General features: G+C 41.3%; 1 protein-coding gene across 18 annotated transcripts in view; it reads right to left on the bottom strand.

The window, feature by feature from the left end:
• Positions 1 to 25,071, bottom strand: part of PHLDB2 (pleckstrin homology like domain family B member 2) — a 240,953-nt gene that overhangs the window by 99,385 nt on the left and 116,497 nt on the right. For 2 of the 18 annotated variants that reach the window (XM_063661622.1, XM_063661625.1), the window contains exon 1: positions 16,891 to 17,259. The exons of 14 other annotated variants lie outside the window; for them this stretch is intronic. The gene's annotated coding sequence lies outside the window, so the exon portion shown is untranslated. Of the gene's footprint in view, positions 1 to 1,613; positions 1,699 to 16,890; positions 17,260 to 25,071 lie in introns of those variants that run through there. 2 more of the 18 variants (XM_063661618.1, XM_063661611.1) reach the window with 2 other exon arrangements.

Below are 25,071 nucleotides of genomic sequence, written 5' to 3'. Positions count from 1 at the left end.
AGATTTTCAACTTAGCAGGGTGTCAGTGTTCTTAACCGCCAAGTTGCTCAAGTATGCTGTACATACACCCAACCATACACACAGGTGGGGGTCAAGCCAAAATCCTGGGAATCAACATTGGTCTCCTCTGTCACTAGCACCCCCTTCCTCATTTTATCCATCAATAAATCCTATCAACACTGTCCTTAAAACATATTCTGAATCTGATCATTTCTTAGCATTTCCATGGTAGCCTCTCTAGTACAAGCCAGTATCTTCTCTTGCCTCCTCAATATGCCTATTCTTCCACAACAATAATAACAATAACAATGGACTGGAAGAAATCACACCAAAAAAATCAGTAGTGATTTTATTTGGATGGTAGTTTTACCAGTGACTTTTAACTTACCTCTCTCATACTAGTTCATATTTTCTACATTTTATGTAATACATTAGGACTGTTTTGACAACCAGGAAAAAAAACTCGCCATAAAATACTACAATATGTAGCAACATTTCATTTTAAAGTTGATTAAACATTTTCTTTTTTCTTTTTTTTTTTTTGAGACAGTCCTGTTCTGTTGCCTAGGCTGGAATGCAATGGTGCAATCTCGACTCACTGCATCCCTGCCTCCCAGGTTCAAGCAATTCTCCTGCTTCAGCCTCCCCAGTAGCTAGGATTACATGTGTGTACCACCATGCCTGGCTAATTTTTGTATTTTTAGTAGAAACGGGGTTTCACTGTGTTGGCCAAGCTGGTCTGTAACTCCTGATCTCAAGTGATCCGCCTGCCTCGGCCTCCCGAAGTACTGGGATTACAGGCGTGAGCCACTGTGTCTGGTCAATTAAAGATTTTAAGTTGATTTTTTCCTTAGCTCTTGCCCAATTTTCAAGCCAGATATTAACTTTTCCAAAAAAGGTTAAAGAACTCCTTTGCCAGGCGTGGTGCCTCACACCTATAATCCCAGCACTTTGGGAGGCCCAGGCAGGCAGATCACCTAACGTCGGGAGTTCGAGACCAGCCTGACCAACATGGAGAAACTCCATCTCTACTAAAAATACAAAAAATTAGCCAGGCATGGTGGTGCATGCCTGTAATCCCAGCTACTCAGGAGGCTGAGGCAGGAGAATCACCTGAACTCAGGAGGTGGAGGTTGTGGTGAGCTGAGATTGCGCCATTGCACTCCAGCCTGGGCAACAAGCAAAACTCCATCTCGAAAAAAAAAAAAAAAAAGTCTTGATCAGACTAATTTAATATATAAATATATTGAAGACTGCAACATTTTTTCCAACTCTTCTAAATGACTCTCGCAAAAACATTAATCATATGAATTTATCTGTTCCCACTCTTTATGCATCTGAAAAACTAAAAAATCAAATATTTCCCTGATATGAATAAAGCTAACAGAATTGTTATAAAAAAGTCTCTAGATGTTTGCTGAATAATAGCTTAGATAATATTAATATTCTTGTTTTTTAGAATGTAACTACATTACTTCCATATTTCAGTAGTTCTGTTTATTGTACAAGGAAAAAAATTAAAAATCTCAATGGGTAGTTTTAGGCACTTCATTCATTAAATCCATGCCTACTGTTTATCAGACATTTATTTAGCAGGCATTAGTGTTACTCACTAATATTCCAGTTCTTCTCCTTTCAGGAACTTGGTGAGGTTGCTCTTCCTTATCTCTGTGAGGTTAGGTGTGGCTATGTCCCTTGCTTTGATCAACGAAATATGAGAGAAAGTTAACTTGTCAGTTCCAAGCTGAAGCATCATGAGTCAGAGCATCAGTCACCATTTCCCACTCCCCTGCTAAGACAACTAGCCTCATCCAGGCTTGCAGAGGCTTTCTTAGCCCCCACTCCTGAATGAGGACAACATGGAACAAGGTCCTTGTCAACCCAAGATTGTCTGCAGCCACTGAGATTTGGGGTTTCTTTGTTACTATGAGGATGCTAATCTTCATTAAGTACCTAGTGTAAATCAGGCTCTGAGCTAGGCATTGGGAAACATACGGTAAGAGATACCATTTCCTGCCTTTACATAGCTTAGAGTCCAAAGGGAAAAACACACTTATGAACAAATAATTGCTATGCATGCCTTAATATAATTGGTTGACCGGAAAAGGAACATGGAGTGGGGCGAATCCAGTGAGAGTGGTAGTTTCGAGGAGGTTACAGTATAAAGAAATGATGAAGAAGCCCACTGAAGGGAAGGGAATCTGATCGGTATTATTCAATAGTAGCATAAAGCCACATGCACACCTAAAATTCTGTGAGTTAAAGGATGTAAACAAACTTCCAAGCCCATATTAGGTCAGACCACTGGTACATCCAACAAACATCCTATCTCTGATAGAATTAAAAACAAAATCCATATAGGAAAAATCATTTTTTTCTGTAACACCTTTTCTTAAAATCTAGGACTCTAAGTCTCCTGGGATGAACTATATTTAATAATCATGTATTTCTCGCTCATAGTTCTCTAAATCTTTTTCTGTTTCCACCACCATGTAAGATATGCCCTCCTGGGTCCAAGCAGCATGCCTCCCCTAAAAGTGATTTAACTTGGACAGTAATCCTTCAAGTGTTTAGGTGTGGCTACAAAAAAAAATCTGAGATGTTAGAATAGACAAGAATTAATGCCAGTTAGTAAGAAGGACTTTGCTTTGAAAGAAATATATACCAAATGGGAAACAGAACTAAGTTAAGAGTATTCTCATAACATGCAGACACAGCAACCCAGAAAGCAAGCCAGGGCAGATGTCACTAAGCAGAATAAAAAGCTAAGCACTTACACCCAAACTGCATTTTAAATATTTACTACAACAGTAAAGAATTGAAGGGTTTAATACCTCATGTCAAAATGAATACTCAAAGGTTTGGCTTTTGACTCAGCAGTATAAGACACTGATGTTATTTTTTAGATGATAAAATACATTAATATACTCGAACCTGTTTGTAGTTGGAAATGCTACTTAACTACCTGACTAAAATATTACGAAGCTCTGTCCCCTCTTTATTTGGGCTAAAGAAACTATAGAGTATTAAACTACAATACAGATTCCCTACTACCCTAGGAAGTGCCACCACTTTTCCCCCTCTCAAATATACACTTTTTCTAAAAACCAAAAACTATGATTACCAAAGCAGATTGGTTGGCCAAACAAAATATAACAGCAGAATTTTCCAAAGTAGTGTTGGCTGAAAGATCAGCTTTACAAACTCTAGGGAAGCAACAAGCAGGATACTTGCAAATAATAAACCACATCTTAGAAACAGCCATGCACCATTTCTTCTTGGCCATGCATATCTGTAGAGGAAAGTTACAGATGACTGGGATGGCAGGATATGCCAGAGAAAATTTAAAGGGATATTCGTGTTTGATACCCCATTTTTTTTTTTTTAGTTCAAGCTTATTGGTCCTGTTTAGGATGTGTAAAAGGTTGTGCATTTAGAGATTTACCATCAGGTACAAATACGGAATCCATTCATTTTCCTGAAGCTTAGTTTACCTGCCACAGCTGAATGTATATGTATATTTGTTTCAACTTGATTTCTCTTAACCTTACAAATCAATTCAACTCAAAAGGTACAGAATCATTCAGATGGGTGACTTTTCTGACCCCAGGAGTGACAACAACGGCTACTGATAGCTCTTGCCTTCCCTATTTCCAGAGTACCTTTTTCATTTTAGGTGTGAGCAGGCCTAATCCCATTAGGAACTCCTAGGAAATGTGGACCAGTCATCAGTCGTGTACTTCGAATGAGGATTAGGGTGTGGGCAAGGAGAGAAGAGGCAGGAGGATGAAGAACAGTAAGAGTTTGGTTTTAATTCCCTAGGCAATGAGAGCAGGAGGGACGTGATTGCACATATCAGAGACTGCAGCTGAGTGTAGAGGAAGAAAGCAGAGTTAGAGTTAGGAAGGTGGGAGGTGAGGGAGAGCACACAAGAGGCATTGCCGAGGTGACAACAGGAGGGAGGGAAGTGGGGAAGGGAGGTCTGTGTTAACATGCGTAAGAGACGAGGCAAAGAAGATGCCAAAGTTTACAGCCTGTCTTCTTGATCCATGCTGATGTCTTTGTTTTGGGTTTCCTGTATATGTTACGTAAACAAAAAAAGAGGTCTCAGTGAAACTATAAGATCCCTGCATTATGTTACTGTGGAAAGAAAACAGTCCCGAAGGCCTTAATGGCTACATGCCTTATTACATGTGTATCCACAGAATGGGCTGGGAGAAGCGAATGCATCTGGTGCCCATCTGAGAGAAAAGGCAACACAGGGAAGTCTAAACAGGAAAGAAGTTAATGTATGTTGAAATGTTTGCATTTACTTTCCAATCCATAAATTAAATCCCCCCAGTTCTCTTGTTATTTTATCACCTGAAACCTACTACATCACCTCATTAGAAAACGCCAAGAAGTCATGAAGAGATTGCTGGAAGGTACCCACAGAAAGTCACAGTACTTTTTCCCTGGAAAATAAAATTACCTGAAAAACCAACTTAGGGATCATTTTTAAAAGTTCTTTGGGAGATTCTTTTCTCTTTGATACAATTCTGGTACCTGTTTTGAAATAAAATTCTCCAGCTCCATGTGTATCAGATAGCACCAGAATGAAGCTAATCCCCCTCAAACTATAAATCACCAACAGTGAATTTATGATACTGTGAACTGTAGGGATCAGAGTTTCAAGATAATGAAAACACACCAAAGGAACAAAGGTTTTTTTTTTTTTTGTTTTGTTTTGTTTTGTTTTTTAACAGGGTCTGTCACCCAGGCTGGAGTGCAGTGGCACAATCTTGCCTCACTGCAACCTGTGCCTCCCGGGCTCAAGCCATCCTCCCACTTCAGCATCTCCAGTAGCTGGGACTACAGGCACGAGCAACCACACCTGGCTAATTTTTTTTTTTTTTGTACTTTTTGTAGAAATGGGTTTTTGCCATGTTTCTCAGGTTGGTCTTAAACTCCTGGGCTCAAGTAATCCACCTGCCTTGGCCTCCCAAAAGTGCTAGGATTACAGGCATAAGCCACCATGCCGGGCCAAGAATGAAGTTTTAAAAGCAAAGAAACAAATTTAAATGTCTGTTGTGTTGTATTGTGCTGTGTTGTATTAGAGAACAGGGACTTAAAAGTCTGGCCTACATAAATGCAATTATCTAGGTAATTTATATGAAGTGAGTATGGAGAATTCCCAAATTATACAACATATTACTTGTCATTTCACACTGTCATATACAGACACTGCCTTAGGATCATCCAATCAATATAGTAGGAATTAATTGAAGAGGGACTGACTGCAAGAGCAAGTGATAGAAAACTGTAAATCGTTTCATATTGTTGAGAAAATGCAGGGGGATTTAGATTACAGAAGCAAATTCAGGAAAACTCATTTCAAAAAAAAAAAAATTAGGGTGTGGGTCAAAATTTCCACTTTATAACAAAGTTTGAGTCTATACCTATGCCCTGCAAGAGCCATGGAGCAGGGACGCTGACTCGGAGTCCACATTTTGTGGCAGACAGTGGTTGATGCCTGGTGTTCAAAGCATTCCCCGCACACTGGTGGTCCACAGGCTGGTCTCTTTCAGCACTGATGTTTACAATAAGATGATGTTATGAATAAAGCATGCACTGATGACATGTAATTGAATTCAGACATCAGCTTAGAGCAGTCCTTCAGAAGCAGTGCCATTCTTTACATGAATTCTGTGAGGGTATTTCTGTGGTGACCAATGGCAGCAGATGGGGCCTGAGGGGAAGCTTGCAGAGGATTGAAGGGAAAAACAAATCTAGTTCAACCTGAAACTCCAAGCTTTACAGTGGACAACAATGGACACAAAAACTTCTCTCTGTTTCCACTAATCCCAACATCAAAACACATGGAAGAGGGAGCTAATTATTAGAAGCTCCAGAAACAACCACTTCCTAGCAATATTCTCATTTCAAAAGTCAAAAAGCAGCCTATTTTCCTCATCCTCTGTTCTCCAAACACCATCCTCAGTTAAACCCTTAGTCCCCTCAACTCCCCCTCTGCAAATAGACCTAGCTACTTCACAAATATTTCCTTGCATTCTTATATCCTCCTCAACCTCCTCTATCTCTGCAAACAAGCCTCACCTGTCCACATACCCCCAAACCCATCTGCAAACACCCCCCTCTAAGCAAATAGCCCCAGATCCTCTCTCCTTCCAACGCTATTCCCTACAGCTTCTGCAGCCATCCGTAACCCTGGACCTTCCCACTGTCTCAATATCTGTCTCCTTAGAACTTCCTCTTCTCCCACTTCCTCATCCTGGCTTTCTAACCTCTGTTCCTTTAAACTCTTCCTCCACACACAAGATTTTATATCTCACAGCAGAGAGAGAAAAAAGCCTGTTAGTAGACATAGTCTCCTTATTGTTCTGTTTTGCAAATAAACACAGCAGCAAATGGATTCCAACTCCTCTTCCTTTGCACCATGTTCTTTGTCACTCAAAGACCTGCCTGTTTGAACAAAATAATTATTACCCACTAGATACATGTAGGTAGGTGGATATTCTCCAAGGAGGATGTTTACAATTATCAAAAAGATCCAAAAAAGCAGTTCCATGGGAAGAAATGTATTTTAATGGCAAAATAAGGAGGCTTGTTTATTCTTTCAGATTGAGCCTATTACAACAGGCAGCTGTAAATCCTAATGTGTGTAGACATGCACACGCACACACACACACACACACACAGAGACAGACACACATGCTGTCCGCATGCCTACAGTGGTCTAAAACACACAAAGGCTTTTTGTGACTGCCAATGGGGACTCTTCAGAATTCAGACAAGACACATCCTCGGAATTTACCGGGTGTTGGGAGCGATGTGTGACAGGGTTGGAGAGAAAGGTGAGGGCCACTGGGGACCAGAATGTGGCTGTGATGTCTCAGGACACCGATTACACAGTTGCTTTCTTGCTTTTCTTTTTCTTTCTTTTCTTTTCTTTTTTTTTTTTTTTTGAATTTTTACTTTATCTTATTCTAAAGATACCTAAAAGAAGAAGCAAGGAAGACCATTAGGGAAAGAACAAAAGACTCAAAGGATGCTACAGGAGGGAAAAGGGGCCCAGAAGGAAGTGGAGAGTGATGGGGGATAATGAGAACATTAAGTGCAGATGGAAGGAGTGGAGCACAATATAAAAGAAGTTCCAGCTTCTTCCTGTCACAATAAAAGAGTGTAACCCCAGGCTACCATTCCCTTCTGTTATCCCTAGCTGTATTGAAGTCTGAGCTCTGTCAAACAAGAAGAAGAGAAAAAAAAATTCCAGATGGTATTCGAAGATTCCTAAAAGTAATCACAATCAACAGCAATAACCATATTTCAAATGAGGATCTTCATCTCCTTTGAGTAGAGGCTACTTCTAAATCAGTCTACATTGTTTTACATTAGGAATTGTTAGAAATCTTATAGGTCTCTTAGTAAAGAGGGTAAGCCATTAATCACAGGAATTTTTAAAAAAGTTTTGTGCTAGTCCCTTGAGTAAGACTAGTCTGTAGGAACTTTAAAATATTCTTTAGACTCTGCAAGTAATTTAGCTGCATGTTCCCTGTGATAACTCTCTTCAGCCAGTGAAGAGGACAGGTTGGGGGAGGACAGAAAGCAGAAGCAACCTCAATAAACTTTTGTGTCATTAGTTTCCTCACACTTGCAAAATTCCTTACTTTTACATAAATCATCAAGGTGTGCTTTCTTCAATTAGGCTCACATTTGTGTTAAAGCAGCTTTATCAATATTTAAGAAGACAATATCAATAAGTATTGAAATATATATATATACACACATATATATAAAAATTCAGCTCAACACAAATTAAAAGTGTGCTGTCTCTGATTACAGAAAATACAAGGAAGAGAATAATATGTTTTTTTAAAAAAACAAAAAAACAGAAATGCAATTACCTAATTCTAAAATACAGGAAAGTCCCCAGGGGTGGGAGCGGGGTGGGGGGAAGACTCATGAATAAGCAAATGGCAAGGGGAAAAAAAAAAAACAAGACGAAGAGAGAAGTATTCTCGATTAAAGAGACTGAGGGCGTATACCAATTAAATGCAATGTGTGGACATGGTTTTGGATCCTGTTTTGAACAATCCATCTATTTTTTAAAATGTATGAAGCTAGACAAGGTGGCTGAGGCTCATAATCCCAGCACTTCAGGAGGCCGAGGCATGAGGATTGCTTGAGCCTAGGAGTTTGAGACCAGCCTGACCAGCATGGCAAGACCCCATCTCTACAAAAATTTAAAAAATTAGCCAGGCATGGTGGTGCATGCCTGTAGTTCCAGCTACTCAGGAGGCAGAGGCGGAGGCAGAGGTGGAGGCAGGCGGATCACTTGAGCCCAGGAGGGCAAGGCTGCAGTGAGCCATGATCATGCCACTGCACTCCAGTCTGGGTGACGCAGCAAGATCCTGTCATTTTTTTTTAAAAGTATGAGCTGGGAGCAGTAGCTCAGGCCTGTAATTCCAGCACTCTAAGAGGCCAAGGCAGGCAGATCACTAGAGCCCAGGACTTCGAGACCAGCTTGGGCAACATGGTGAGACCCCATCTCTACAAAATATACAAAAATTAGCCAGGCATAGTGGCACAAGCCTGCAGTCCCAGCTACTGGGAAGGTTGAGGTGAGAGGATCAGTTGAACCCAGGAGACCAAGGCTGCAGTAAGCCAAGATGGTGCCACTGTACTCCAGCCTGGGTGACACAGCAAGACCCTGTCTCAAAAAAAAAAAATTAAAATTAAAAAAAGACATATGAGACAATCAGAGAATTTGAGACTGGAAAATAGATGATAATGCTGTGGTTTTTTTAAAAGTGTGATGATGATATATCTTAAAAATACTCTTAGAGTTACTTTGTAAATTATTTATGAATGAAATACGATGATATTTGGAATCTGCTTTATAACAATCCATGTTTTAGGGTAAAGTGAGGTTTACAAATGGAACAAGATTAGCATATATAAATAATTGTTGAAGCTGGGTGATAGGTACATGGATCTTTATTTTTTTATTATTTTAGTGTACATTTAAATTTTTGTGTAGTTTAATATTTTTCATGATAAAAGTATCTTTTAAAAAAGCTACATGCATTCTGCAAGTCAACATCAATAAAATGTATATACTGCCTTAAAAATTATAGTAGCTGACTTTACAAAGAAAGTTGGGGTCATATCACTGGCTCCTAGCTGATTTTTTTTTTTAAGTATAAAATACTAACTTTTTATCATACTGAATTAAGTTCCTAAAAGCTGATACATGTATTTTTAAGTACCTGGGAGAAGTTTGAAAGCAAATACATTTTCAAGATAACAAGTAAGCAGGCCATCACATTTAAGATATTTGCAAGATAACGTTATGTGGGGTTGCTAAGTGTCACCACTGCGTGCCCAAATAATGATTTCTTCATTAAACCGTCAAACCCTCCATATCAAGAATTCCAGCCTCAATTAAAAGGTTAAAATACACACACACACACACACACACACACACACACACACACACACACACACACACACACACACACACACACCCCTCAGAAACTTATGTTAAGGAAGAGAGTGGAGGAGCTCTTTAGGTCAAGTTCTTCATAGAATCCTAACCAAGGATCCTGATCAAGTCCCCTGTAAAGCTAGAAGGGTCTTCCTTTACTATGTGATCACCCAGTGAAGTGCAGAATCATAGGATAACTAACTTCAGATACTCTTCTTCAATCACAGGAGTGCTACAGGGAAAAGCACCCTCTGATCTTCTGATCTCAAAGCTAATTTCAAGCAAGAGAATTATCAACCTGGGGATCATATGTGGATAAAGATGCTCTCTCTTGACCCTGAAACCACCTCCGTGGACTTTAACTGGAAGCTGAGGAGAGTGTATGGGAGGGAAGCTCTCCGATCTTGCCACCATCCTGCCCCATCCCACACTACTGATCAAAGGACACTCCCTTAAGAGTAATATTTAATTTTTCCAAAGTAACATTCCCCAGACCTAAATACTTGCTGGAATTCCCATTCCCTAACCCAAGATTTATGAACTGGTAATAGTCAGAGTACAAACAGGCTCACAAGAGGTGGAACAAACACAAGTCAACCACATCTTCCATGTTTGTAATGCATTTCGCTTTACATCAAAAATTGAGTGGGTGCGGCCGGGCTCGGTGGCTCATGCCTGTAATTCCAGCACTCTGTGATGCTGAGGTGGGCAGATCACCTGAGTTCAGGAGTTTGAGACCAGCCTGGCCAATATGGCGAAACCCCATCACTATTAAAGTACAGAAATTAGCTGGGTGTGGTGGTGCACGCCTGTAATCCCAGCTACTCGGGAGGCTGAGGCAGGAGAATCACTTGAACCTGGGAGGCTGAGGTTGCAGTGAGCTGGATGGCACCACTGTACTCTAGCCTGGGTGACAGAGCGACTCTGTCTCCAAAAAAAAAAAAAAAAAAAAGAGTGGGTGGGGTAGGTTTCTAAAATATTGTAAAGTAAAAATAATAATTATGATAATATAGCTTCATTACTTAGCAGCTGATTATGCATAATGAGTATTATAAAACACTTAATTTTTCCCTTGCATGTTATCTACCTTTTCACCACTTACTGCTTGAAAGAAGGGAAATAACTTGAACAAGTTGAGATAAATAAACAATTGACTAAGTTTAATTTAATTTTAATCAATGCTTTTTTTTAATAACTCTGGCCAAAATATCTAATAAAGGAAATGGTTATGTTAGGATGTTATTTTTATTACAGTGGCCAATCTAGTAGAAAGAACACTGGATAGGCTGCCAGGGAGGCGAGTCAGAAGATCCATCTTAGTTCTGGTTCTGCTAACAGAACTAAGATCTGGAGCACGTCAATTCGCCTGTCTTCATTTTGTTTTAGCAGGAGTTTCTCCATATTCAACATAGTGAGGGTAAACTACATGTTCTTTCTGCTCCAACTTTCTGGACTCCCACAGACACTGGTTAAATAACACAGGAGTGCTCATTATATAATGCAGGAAATGGAAATGACCACAGAACAGAAATAGTTTTAGTGATAAGGTGGCAGCTACCTAATTGGGAAAAGATTTCACTGGCACTGTTGCCCATGACATTCCAAAGGCATGGTAAATTGTTTCAGCATAACATAGTGGGAAAAAGGCCTGGTCAGAGTTATGGTAATGTAATATAATATGGGTATCTGATTGAGCATGATGTATAAGAAAGGTTTTGTCTGCATTCCCATGGCTTGCAGTTTCCTTAATAAATCTTAAGATGTTTTTGAAAAGCTACTTCTGCAATGACGTAAGCAGTGAGGCAGCCAGACATCACTTCTCAATCCCCTCTGAATATCTCTTTGGCTGTGCAGCACTATTCACACTGGGTCTGCACTGGTCAAAAGAATGTAGGAGCTGGGTTTCTTTTGCCTTTATCTTTCTTTGTTTTAGCAGTAGGGCGGTCAAGAAAGAAATCTTGGAAAACTCTTGTAATCTTTAAGTTTTTTGCTATTTCATAGGCTAGTTCCATGAACACACTGCCATCTAGGGCAGTCACTTGCAATGTGCAAACAAAACATTCTCAGATGATCAACACCAATTCCCACTGAATTAGCAGCAAGTCTCAGAAAAAGCTGACCTGGCTTAAGGTCATCGATAAATAGTGGCATACACAATATTTTCTTTCCTTTTACTTTGTAAAGTAAGGAAAAGCACTTCATCTAATAAAATCAACCCAACACACTAAACAAGTATCTCCTGTAAAAATCCTCTCAAAAAGTTTTTGACTAACTAACCCTGTTACTCTATATCTTATTAATCTGTTTCTTTGTATAGCAATTACCTACAACCTCTATGTTTCCCACACAACAGTAAAATGATTTTTACACTTGGGTTTCTCTTATTGACTACTAGCTGCTATAGACAACTATGTTGCCTTTAAAGCAGATACAGCACAAAGCTCCTTTTCTGCAATGTCTAAGAAACATCCTTAAGCGTCATGAAAACAACTGTAAGCAAATTAACTCCTGGAAGGTTCAAATTCCTGGATGAACATAGAGAGAAGTTTTGCCTTGCTAAATGTTTACTTTGAAGGGATTTGAAAACCTGAGCTAACAATTTTGGTTTTATTTATTTTCAAAAGACAAGTTACTTTAATCAAATCCCAATAAATATTTCTAGCCAACAGTTATTTTTTTAAAAACTACTCCTGTCTCCTCTCCCATCATCTGAAAAACAGTAACAAGAATGGCCAGATGAAAAGTGATAATGAAAAGACTGCTACACCCCTTTTGCATAGTACCTGCAGGGGGGCAGATCCCTTAAAAGGGCTATCACTCTTGAGTCATTTCTAAATATATTACTATGTACTTGGCTTTGAGGTGCACCCTTTGGCTAGCTGTCAAAATGATAAGAAACTATCTTAATACTTTTCAGAGGTTTTATGTCTCCCACCAAAGGCATACTAAAAACTTTCCTATATGGCCAGAACCTGTCAGATTTGAGTATTAGATAAAATAACTACCACAGCAGGACAACTTGGCACCCAGAACTAGAATCCATAATCATGAGCCTAATGGCTAACCATAGCAATGTAAACAGGAGAGTACACATGTTTGTAATTAATCAGGCTATGGTGTACAACTTTTCTGATAATCAAAAACTCATTAAGGTAACTCCTTTCTATAAACAGAGCCATTCACAAATACCATGCTTTTTAAACTCTCCCAAGTAATTAACAATAACTTTCTTTACTATCATTTTCTTTCCCATTAGGTAAACACATGGAATGGTAGAGACTGTGGGTGCAGGAGAAAGTACAATAGAACAGGAGGCTTGCAGATTCTGCCGCTATCTAACCCAGTTAGTTGGTTGGAGGGAAAAGATTCAGATAAGAGGATTTCTAAGGTTCCTTTTACCCCCATAGTTATTTTGTTCTACATGCTGAAAGAATAGCTAAGCTTGAATCGTCTTCTGATTCTTAATCCTAGTTCTATGCAATTGAATTTATATTAGATATCCCCTCATCAGCTTATGAATTTCTCCCACAATTTCCCCAACACTTGCTCATTTCCATATATGCCAGGTGTCTTTTTTTCTTCCATACTCAGGAGGCCTCTGTAATTCTCCCTTCTGTCCAAGCCAGCCCTATCCATTCATGTACCCTACTCTTAACCGATAAAGCAGGGAGGGACAGAAAATCTCAAATGTTCTGTTTTGTACCTGGATTCAAAAGCAACATCTGCTATGTCTGTGGAACCATCTGTTGCCCACTTTGCCATGGAAAGGACGGTGCAGGCATCAGAAGTGGAGTGTCACAGGTCATATAATGGAATTACCCCTTTCTGGAACTGGGGCACCCAGGCGTGTGCCCCACAGTCTCTACAGCTAATGCCGCCCCTCCCCCATCGAAGCATTTATTTATTTTCTCACACGGAATGGTGCTTTGAAACTTTTACACAAGGTCAGGTCCAGTGAGTTTTGTTTTTTGTTCCCATTTGCCTGAATCTCTATTTTAAAATTTTTAACTTCTGGGTTGTACCTAGAACTTTGTCGGCCCACCCTTAGCTCACTTGAGACCTTATGAGTCCTAAAGCTCTGAGTGTCTCAGTTTTTTACATCTATAAAAAGAAGGGGTAGAAATTAAGTGATCTCTGAGGCTCCCTTGTGCTCTAATGCTCCCAAATCCCATGACTTTAATCCAACTCAAAGTTGTCAATGAACACAAGTTCCTGGACCTCTATGGTATATTAAGACTCTAAATGGCAAGGACAAAAGAATCTGCTGCATACAAAACCGCTTCTATGATAAGGGTCTCTTGTTTAACACAGTTAAACAAGTTTCTTGAGGATCCAAATCAGATTAATATGCCTAATCTTGTTAACCTACTCCCCCAGGCAATACTCTAGTGCAGGGCTTGGGGCTGCATAATTGTTTTTGTGTCCCGTGCATGGCAGGGTGCTTAACCGCATCCCAGGCCTCTACCCACTATATGGCAGTAGCACTCTCCTCCTGTCAGTTGCTACAACCAAAAATACGTTGCCAATATCCCCTGGGGGCCAAAACCCCTCTCCCATTGAAAACCACAGCTCTAATGTATGTCAGGACTTTAAGATAAAGCACATCACTTAGGTGTTTTTGTTTCAAAAGAGTGACATTTACACAATCAACAATTAAGTACACCAAGGCTTTACAGATAGATTTATAAGGCACAGGTACTCCACCTAGAAAATGTACAAAGCCACTGTCACTCTAAGCCATCCACAGCACCATAGCCCTGCCTCCCTACTAAGGGATGAAAATCAGGATATAAAAACATAACGTTAACTACTCTTTTAAAAATATTTAAAAGGAGACCGGGTGTGGTGGCTCATGCCTGTAATCCCAGTACTTTGGGAGGCCAAGGCAGGCGGATCACCTGAGGTCAAGAGTTTGAGACTAGCCTGACCAACATGGCAAAATTCTGTCACTACTAAAAATAGAAAAATAAGCGAGGTGTGGTGGCAGGCGCCTGTAATCCCAGCTACTCCGGAGGCTGAGTCAGGAAAATGGCTTGAACCAAGGAGGCAGAAGTTGTAGTGAGCCGAGGTAACTTCTCCAATGAACTCCAGAGTCAACAACCCTTGCTTATAGACCTCAAAATGGAGCTTTGAAGGGAATAGTGAAAACCAGAGATTGGTTAATCACTTTGGCTTATTTTTTCCTCTCTTGCACACACAACAAACACACATGGTAAATAAAATGTTTCTGGAAAGGTTGCTAACGAGTTTCAGCTTGGTCACGACTCTTGAAGGGAGGAGTGAGCAAGCTCTTAGTCCAATTTCCTAAGTATCTTTTCCTCCCCTTTTCAAACAGGGATCCAGGCGACACCCGTGGCAGACGATCTCAACACCAAAAGAACAGCAGCTGCCAGCTGCATGAAACAGATTGAGGCCTGCAAATTGACTGAAATGATGACTACTCTTAACCAGACATCTCATTTTTCCACTTGTGACAGGCTGAGATCTGCAAACCTCTGGGTCTCAAGAGGTGAAGGCTACATTAGCCAACTAAGAGCACAAACTCAACTCTTCCTTGTCATTAAAGAATTTGCCAGTTATAAATGGTTTGGAGACTTTACAGAATTTAAGTACATGTAATGTTTAAATTTCCCCATTAAATGTAAGAGGCAAAGAAAATCCTTTTAAATAACTAAGCAGAGGATATGAAAGGGGAGCCAAGAATAGACAGAACTGTTACTTTTCAAAGAACCTTCGCTCTTTATTCAAACAAATATTTACACAATTGAAGGCAACGGCAAGAGAGATATAGCCATTCTGTTAAAATAGTGGGCAACTCTAACGGTTTATTTATCCCAAATCCGACTGTTCTGTTGCTAACCTACCAGGAACCAAGAATTCAAGTGTTCACAGGGCAAAAGTTTAACCTTCTGAAACTGTGGACCTCATTTAGATCTCTCCCAGCCGAATTCAAACGTTAGAATTCCAGAGACACATCTCGAACGCCCAAATTAAACCAAACTAGGAAGCTTAAAATTACACGTCCAATACTTGAAAACCTACATCTGTAACTCACACGTTCATATTACGAAAGGAAATGTGGCTGACAAATATTTACACTAAAAAGACTCCACATTTTTATGCCTCGTCTAGTTACACTCCCAGCTGTGCCTGGCTATGACTAGCTGTGCGTTCTAGAGCTCTTCAGAGCTACTTCAGAGTTGCAGGATAAAGATTTCTAGGGAAGAGGGCAGGGCCAGGCGCCCGGAGGATTTCCAGCCACGGGTAGTTTACCAAGAGAAAAAGCTGCGGGCGTCGCTCCCTCTTTTACATAAGAAAGGTAAGTGAGGAACCGCGAAGCAGTTTGACTTCTCAAGCTCTTTCAAACAGGAAACCCCAACCCTGGGAGGGACAGCCTGTCAGCCTTTTAATTTCCTGGTGGTGGCGGGAGTTAGCCAGGTCCTCCGCGCTTTAATAAGTGATGACTGCTAGGGCTGAAGTTACTAAACGAACCAGCAAACAATTCAGCTGCGCCTCCGCCGCGCAGGGCGCTGGAGAAACAAGAGGGTTAAAATACTCCCCAAGCCTTCCAGCTGCTATCTCTAGGGGTGCCGAGACGGCCACACTATAAACTTTCAGTGGGGGGTCAAAGGCCAAATCGGAATCAGCCGCTCTTGGCGGTTAAAGCTCGTGGGTTCACTCTTGAAAGAAAGTGGAACTAGAAGCGCAGCTAGCCAAATATTTGCGGGGAGGGAGTCTTCTCGAATCCCGCGCCCTACACCATCCAGCAGCGGACCTTCTCTTTCTCAGGGAGCTATCCCAAGGATCCCCATCCCTCTCACCATGTGCATTCCAGAGTTGTTGGAAAAAGTTGCCTGCAGTTCCCCCACATCCTGCCTGTTTCCTACAATCACTCTAGAAGCATGTCCCCTACCAGACACTCCCTCCCCGGGATCCCCTCAATCGGAGATCTACCCAGCCCCCCGACAGTCATGCACAACGGGGTTCGCCACCCCCACCCACCCAGCTGCGCAGCCTGGGCACTGCCGACCGCAGCCCGGGCTTTTGTCCCTACAGCCTGTAAAGAAGCAAAGAAACTCTGTGTCCCCGGAGCCCACTCACCGTCTCATCTTTCCTCCAAACCGCCGCTCTACGCTGGCGCCGCCGCCCTAGCCCCTAGCCTTTGCCCCCGCCCACCCTGTCTCCCTCCGTGAGCCCGCCGGCCCCTCCTGACTCGCGGTGAGCAGTCAGCGCGCCCCTCCTCGGCCCGGGCAGCCACTGCCTCCTCTCCGCCCCCAACCCTCCGCAGCGCAACCGGCGGCAACCAACTCGGCCGCGGGGGAGGCAGCGTCCCCGGGACGCACTCCTGGCACACGGAGTCGGCACCACCCCCTCCTCCCGGGCGACCACCGCCGTCTCCTCACCTGGCCATTGGTGCGGCCCGTCCCCGGCGGCGAGAGAAGGCAGGCGCGCTCCTTGCGCCACGCCACACCGTCGGGCCCCCCTCGGGCCGCAATGGTGGGCTCCGCGCGGCTGGGTCCGGCACCCTTGACCCCCTTTGTAACCACCGCGGCGGGCACCCAGGGAGTTCGAGCAACGAAGTTGGTGACCTACCCCGTTCCCAGGCAGTTTGCTGTTGGGACTTTCACGGCTGCTGGAAGGGCATGGCTGTTTGCCCCATCACTGGGCGCCAGCTTCTCAAAGCTACGTTCACAGCAACGCAGTAGGGACTTTTGTGTCAGGCTTTTTTTAAGAGCTGAAAGAAGGGCGGGAGGGTTTACGTCCTCGGGTGATGATTTCCTCACCAGACAGAAGTATCTATTGGGAAACTCCAGGTGACCGCACCTCCTTCCGACAGTTCGCCCCGGGGCAAGTTTACCAGCTGCGTCAGAAAGCAGGTTTGCAAAATTCTTGGAGAACGGCCTGAGCTAAGGACTGGGGTCAGGAGGGTTTTAAACTCGTTCTGATTTTCTTGCAATCATATCTCTTGAAAGTTTTAATATTTTCCCCAGTATTTTTCTGAGTTGCTGTAGCCAATGAAAACAATGCTGATGTAGACGTCCACTAGCCAATGCTTTATTGGAAGTCAACGAATGAGACCGAGGGTGGCCCATAATCGATCTCGGCACGCGGGAATGTGAACCTCTTCCAAGGTCTGGGCGAGTCCCTAGAGTTAGGCAGATGAAGACATTGGCCCTCGAGAATCTCACACCAGCAAAGAGGAGCACAACGAAGCGCAAACTACTTATGATCATTGTGGGTTTGGGCAAGATGTTGTAGCTCCCAGCAACAGTTTCTTCACCTAGAGTGCAGCAATAAATGATACTGGTGCTGCAGGGCAGCTAATAAGCTTCTGAATAATGTATGCAAAGTACTTGGCACCATGAGCAGAACTCAGTATACTGTCACTGAAGAAACAGCTTATTTAATGCACTTTTCTATCTGCAAGTAAAAGTTTGACTTTTAATTTTAGGGAGAGCCTCACCTACGGAATGCCTTTTTTAAATTTCTTTTTTAATTATACTTTAAGTTCTGGGATACACGTGCAGAACGTGCAGGTTTGTTACACAGGTATACATGTGCCATGGTGGTTTGCTGCACCCATCAACCCTTCATCTAGGTTTTAAGCCCCGCATGCATTAGTTATTTATCCTAATGCTCTCCCTCCCCTTGTCCCCCACCCCCCAACAGGCCTCGGGGTGTGATGTTCCCCTCCCAGTGTCCATATGTTCTCATTGTTCAACTCCCACTTATGATGAGAACAGGCCGTGTTTGGTTTTCTGTTCCTGTGTTAGTTTGCTGAGAATGATGGTTTCCAGCATCATCCATGTCCCTGCAAAGGACATGAACTCATTCTTTTTTATGGCTGCATGGTATTCCATGGTGTATATGTGCCACATTTTCTTTATCATTGATGGGCATTTGGGTTGGTTCCAAGTCTTTGTTATTGTGAACAGTGCTGCAATAAACATACGTTTGTATGTCTCTTTATAGTAGAATGATTTATAATTCTTTGGGTATATACCCAGTAATGGGATGGCTGGGTCAAATGGTATTTCTAGTTCTAGATCCCTGAGGAATCGCCACACTGTCTCCCACAATGGTTGAACTAACTTATACTCCCACCAACAGTGTAAAAGCATTCCTATTTCTCCACATCCTCTGCAGCATCTGTTGTTTCCTGACTTTTTAATGATCGCCATTCTAACTGGTGTGAGATGGTATCTCATTGTGGTTTTGATTTGCATTTCTGTGATGACTAGTGATGATGAGCTTTTTTTCGTATGTTTGTTAGGAATGCCTGGTTTTTTAGAGGAATTCTTTTCCCTGTCCTGAGTTTTTGCCCTGCAGAAGCATACATACACTGATCAATCCAACAGTTAAACAGTGAAGTGCTCCAGCAATGTTCTTTTCTCACCCACGTCATCTGTTTCCTCCTCTTTTTTGGATCATCCCCATAAACATAAAATCATTTTATTTCCTTTACCTTGGAATTCTTTTTTCCTTTCTTTTTTTTTTTTTTTTTTTTTTTTTTGAGACAGGGCCTCGCTTTGTCGTCCAGGTTGTAGTGCAATGGCGCAGTCATAGCTCACTGCAGCCTTAACCTCCTGGGCTGATTCCCACTTCAGCCTCCTGAATAGCTGGGACCACAGGTGCAGACCACCATGCCCAGCTAATACTGAATTTTTTGCATAGATGGGGTTTCACCACATTGCCCAGACTGTTCTTGAACTCCTGGGCTCAAGCGATCTGTCCGCCTCTGCCTCCCTAAGTGTTGGGATGACAGGTGTGAGCCACTGTGCCCGGCCTCCTACTTCCCCTTTATCACTCACTTAGCCCCTGCCACAGTGACCTCGTAGACTAGATTCCTAGGTAAATACGTTCTATCTCAGGGCCTTTGTTCTAATTGCCCTCTCTGCCTATAATTCCCTCCTCCCAAGTATCTGCATGGTTCACTCCCTCACTTCCTTCAAGACACTGTTCAATGTCACCGTGTTGCTCAGGCCTGCTCTGACCACTCTACTTAAAAGTTTAAAATGTGTTCTCCATACTACTTAAATTTACTTTTTGACAAAGTCACCACATTCTATTGTAAAATGTACTTTTTTTAACATTTTTAAAATTTACAATACACCACAAGTATATTGTAAAATGTACTTTTAAATTTATGTTTATTGTCTGTCTCTCCTCACTAGAATGTAAGGCAGGCAGGCAGAGAGTTTTGTCTGTTCTCTCCAGTGCTATATCCCTAGTGTGCCTACAAGGATGCCGGACATGTAAATGGTGCTCAAGAATAAATGATGGCTTTGACCCAAAGCACTGTGTTGCAGACATTTCCTTGCCTCGAGCAATGCCGGAAATACACTTGACTACACAGACATCTTAGAGACAACTTTTCTTCCTTCAGAAGGTCTAAGGAGAATGTGCACCAACACAGCACATTTAGAATGGCCATAATTAGATTGCCAATATTTGTGTCTAAGAAAAAAATAGCTAAATTTATTGAGAGCAACAATTACTATTGTATACGTATCCAGTATTTTTCCAAATATAGGACAATATTAGTTGATGCAACAATCCTATGCGAGTTACTGTTTGTTACTACTCCCATTTTATAAGTAAAAAAGGAATCACAGAGAAGTCAGTTGTCACTCAGGTAATAAGTTGGTAGAGGCAGAATTTGAGCACTTGTTCTTGAGTTCATTGTCTTTAATACTACCTTCTACCTGTTTTCTAAGTATGAATGTTACTAGGGGACATTTCTGTATAATGAATAATTCCAAATTACTAGACAAAAAGTAATCCTCACTGGCTTCCCTTCACTGCCTTGTTTTATCTGCTAGCATCTCTATCTCTTATGATAGCCAAGCTCCTAGAAGGCAAAGGGAGTCATTTTATTCGTATTTGTATGAATCATACTCCAAGACTTATACATAGAAGGGACTCAAAAAGTAGTCATTGAATGTGACTTTTTCAAGTGACTAAACCCAGCAAAGTTTCCCATTCCTGATGAGTTAGAGTGGTTTTCAATAGCTTTCAGAAGGCCATAGCAGCCTGAAGATAGACGAGACCACCCTGAAGGTGCAAGTGTTAAATTAGATAAATTCAGTCCAGGCTCAGTGGCTCACGCCTGTAATCCCAGCACCTTGGGAGCCGAGGTAGCAGGATTGCTTGAGACTAGAAGTTCCAGAGCAGCCTGGCCAACATGGCAAAACCCTGTCTGTACTAAAAATACAAATATATTAGCCCGGCATGGTGGTGCACCATCTGTAGTCCCAGCCACTCAGGAGGCTGAGGTGGGAGAATCACCTGAGAATTCGAGGCTGGGTGAGCCATGATCGCACCACTGCACTCCAGCCTGGGTGGCAGAGTGAGACCTTGTCTCAAAAAAAAAAACACAAAAAAAAAAGACAAATGCAGACCTCAACATCTATAGAAAGCACTCAATAAAGTGCAACTGTTATCGTTATTATATTACCAGACTTTCTTTTAGTAATGGTGATGAAAAGAAAGAAGAAAGAAAGGGAAGGAAGGAAGGAAAGAAGGAAGGAAGGAGAAAGAAAAAGGGAACTGCGGGAGGGGGAGAGAGAGAGAAAGAAAGAAGAAAGAGAAAGAAAAAGAAAGAAAGAAAAGAAAGAAAGAAGAAAAAGAGAGAAAGAAAGAAGGAACGAGAGAGAGAGAGTCTTTCTACTTTTTCTATTTCCTGGGTTCTTTATAATAAAGTTTTCTATTTAATCACAGACCGGAGTCCTGCCTCCGCTCTGCCATTCCTTATCACTAGAGATACTGTGTTGTAAACTAAACAGCAGACCTTTCTTCTTTGCCTCTCCAGGATCTGTAGTGGTTATAGTCCCTGATCTTACTTTCCTGTGTCCTTCACCCTCTCAGGTGGGGAACCTTAAAGTGTTGCACAGTGTTGAGGCTAAAGCAACTCCATCTTGGATGCTAATCTTCCATGCTGACTTTTTTTTTTCTTTTTACCCTAATTCCATGGAAGATTACCTGTTGACTTCTGATTAACCCGAGTTCTGGGAATTACTCTAAGATTTGTACTTATCTACTGTTACCTTAAATCCTGCCCTTGGGTCAAAACACCTTGACCATAAATCCTGCCCATGGGTAGATTCACATAGCATTCTTGCCTCTCCCCAAGGGGTCGACTTCAATTCTCCTACACATTCTTTTACTTTAGTTTATGTGTCTTGACTCTGGGAGTGACAGCGTGGAGTTGCACCATCTTTTTTTGCAGCCACTGGGGACATGGCTTCTGTTCATAAGTCTCTATTAAATGTTTCTTGCTGAGAAACTGGACTTGTCAGCCTCTTTCTTTGGCTTTTCAGCTTCTGTGGTCTTTGGGAGTAGGTTTGTACATACCTGCTCACTTTGAAACACATACAGTGATATTATGAATTATTTATGTTATTCCATTTGGAATTATTTTTGCTATTATTCTCTTTTATTAGAAAAGATCAGTTGGATTTGATTAACTTTTTATGTCCTGAATCTGTGTATTTGCTCCTTTCTCTAAAATGATAGCCTAACAAATCTTTGTAGCTATTAACTCATTTCAATCTTACTGCAGTTTAACTCATGGAACAATCGTTTGTGCTGAAGTTCGCCTTAATATTATGGTGATTTAATGAATCAAGAAGTTTCTACTTGCAAAGTGCAGTGGAAAAATCATTGACTGTGAAGTCAGGCAGAACTGGGTTTTAAGCCCTGATTCAGACCCTTTGCTAGCTAATATGGTTTGGCTCTGTGTCCCAACCCAAATCTCACCTGGAATTGTAATTCTCATAATCCCCAAGTGTCAAGGGTGGGACCAGGTGGAGGTAATTGGATCTTGGGGGCAGTTTCCCCCATGCTGTTCTCATGATAGTGAGTTCTCATGAGATCTGATGGTTTTGTAAGTGTCTGGCATTTCCCCTTCTTGCATTCATTCTGTCCTGCTGCCCTGTGAAGTGTCTGCTTCTCCTTTGCCTTTTGCCATGATTGTAAGTTTCCTGAGGCCTCCCCAGCAATGTGAAACTGTGAGTCAATTAAACCTCTTTCCTTTATAAGTTACCCAGTCTCAGGTATTTCTTTCTAGGAGTGTGAGAACAGACTAATACAATAGCCGAGTAATTTGAGTGCATTATTTATCTTCATTGAGAAGCAAACTTCTATTCTGAAAAGTAACAACTATTTTTTTTGGAGATGGAGTCTTGCTCTTGTTGCCCAGGCTGGAGTGCAATGGCACGATCTTGGCTCACCACAACCTCTGCCTCCTGGGTTCAAGCGATTCTCTTGCCTCAGCCTCTGGAGTAGCTGGGATTACAGGCATGCACCACCAAGCCTGGCTAATTTTGTATTTTTAGAAGAGATGGGGTTTCACCATGTTGGTCAGGCTGGTCTTGAACTCTGGACCTCAGTTGATCCACCCACCTCGGCCTCCCAAAGTGCTGGGATTACAGGTGTGAGCCACCGGCGCCTGGCTGAACTCATATTTTATGAGCCAGTGTGTTAATGTAGGTAGCATTCCTTGCACAGAGGATAGATAGCACAGAAAGAATACCCAGCAGAGTAGCTTCCAACCACATTTGCCTTTCTGGAACTATTGATAATGATGTTGACCATTGAGTTGTACACTGACTGTCCTGTATAAGTTCAGTTCCAATTTACACACTCTTTTTAGAATTTAGTACTTAGATAAATTTTCTCTCTAAAAAAATGAATGTACTTTCATTTCTTAGAAAAGGCATCTTCATCTATTTTCACGTCGGATCTGCAACTGTTGTTAAGGGAAACTATGTAACCCAGTGTTTCTCTTTGTATCCTTGTTGCCAGGAAGCCCAGAGTCAAGCTTACCATTAAATTTTTGTGTAACGGTAGTAAAGACTTTGCTTTCCTCTCCTTTTTAAAATGTTGATGTATTTTTATTCCAATAGTCTTATTGAATATTTGGTTTTTACTATACATTCTCTAATATATATTTAAATATATAAAGTATAAATAACATATTAATCAAATTAATACGAGAACGTTAACCAAAACTAAAGTGAAAATCACTTTAACCTCGTAGGAGCATAAAAAGGCAAATACCTAATTTTTGTCTCCTCAAGTTTAATGATTATCCCCATGTGCTGCTTTATCTTTAAACAATTACAAGGTAGGTTCTCTAATTATGAGAAAAATGTAAATCTATTTGGAACATCTGATTAATTTCTGCATTAAATGTTCTCTTTCCGCCCTACCCCCAATGTTTTCTGTGAGTCTGTATTGTAATCAGGCAGGAAAAGGATGGTGTGTGTGTGTGTGTGTGTGTCTTTTAGATTAACCTATCCCAGCTGTGTTATCTGGCTCACTTTTCTTATCACTTGAAGACCCTGAATTGGTCTACTTTGCCTGCATAGTGGGCTTAAAACAAGGAGTTTCTCTGTATCTTATCTGCTTATCATGGACAAAAAAAACCAACACCTTATCAGCACTATTCCTTGATACTGAAGAGAACTCAGCTTCTCTTCTCTCTATTGGTTTTCTTTGTTTTTCCTTTCATCTGACTTTCATCATCCTTCCAGTTATACCATACCTTGATTTCAAATTTGTCCATAATGTTATACATAAATATAATTATATTATGTATAAAGATAATTATACATAAGGATTATTATAATATATAATCTTTATGAATAATATTAATTTATGTATATATAATATATAATGTGTATCACATATGATCTTTACATATAACATAATTATATATATATAATATTTATTTTATATATATATAGAGAGAGAGAGTGAGAGAGAGAGGGAGAATGCCACCTTGGGCATCTATCCAATTTGGATAGATATCCAAATTTATGTGTCGGATATACACAGACTTCAGCACACGGGAGAATTCTGACAACTGAGATCAGGGGCTAGGATTCAGAACATGAGGAATGTTAAAGGCATATTTACGAAGCACCTACTCTGTTTTATACTGCCTGGCATATAACTGTAATATGATAATGTAATATATACTAAAAAACAATGATACAGAAGAGTTCAGGTGAAGGGGTATTTGTGTCCAATGAGTCCACCAGGGAAGACAACATATGTGAGTTTCATATTGAAAAAAAAAAAAAAGGTTGGGGGGCTTCTAGGCAGAGGAAAGACCATGAGCAATGTAGGAGGACAGTAAAGCCAAGGCAGGTTTGGGAAAGAGTGAGTAATACAGCAGCCTGAGCTGGGGAGGGAGGGAGTGGGAGATAAGATCTAGGGTGCTGGAGCCAGATTTGAGGAAAGGGGAAAGATGGAGCTTTGAATTTTAGGCTTCGCATGGAATACCATTTTAATTATGTCATTTCCTTACTCTAAACTTGCACTGGCTCCTTGCTGCGGGACAACAGGAAGAGCCAGCGGCTATGTAGGAAGTGGAACAACATGATTATATAGGCATAGGGTGAAAAAGAAATATGAGCTCCAGCCACAACATTTGAAGACTCTAATAAAGCCCCACTCTACTTCCTGTATTAAGGTGTCAGTTGCAAGTTGAGGCTGCTCAACTGAGAACTGTGTATTCATTAGGGCCACAATTAAGATATTAAACCTCTCCGTCCACTCCTGACTGCCCTTTTTCT

This window comes from Pongo pygmaeus, chromosome 2 (genome assembly GCF_028885625.2).
Source record: "Pongo pygmaeus isolate AG05252 chromosome 2, NHGRI_mPonPyg2-v2.0_pri, whole genome shotgun sequence".
In the NCBI taxonomy this organism is placed as follows: domain Eukaryota; kingdom Metazoa; phylum Chordata; class Mammalia; order Primates; family Hominidae; genus Pongo; species Pongo pygmaeus.
This window is presented reverse-complemented; position numbering and strand designations above follow the sequence as displayed.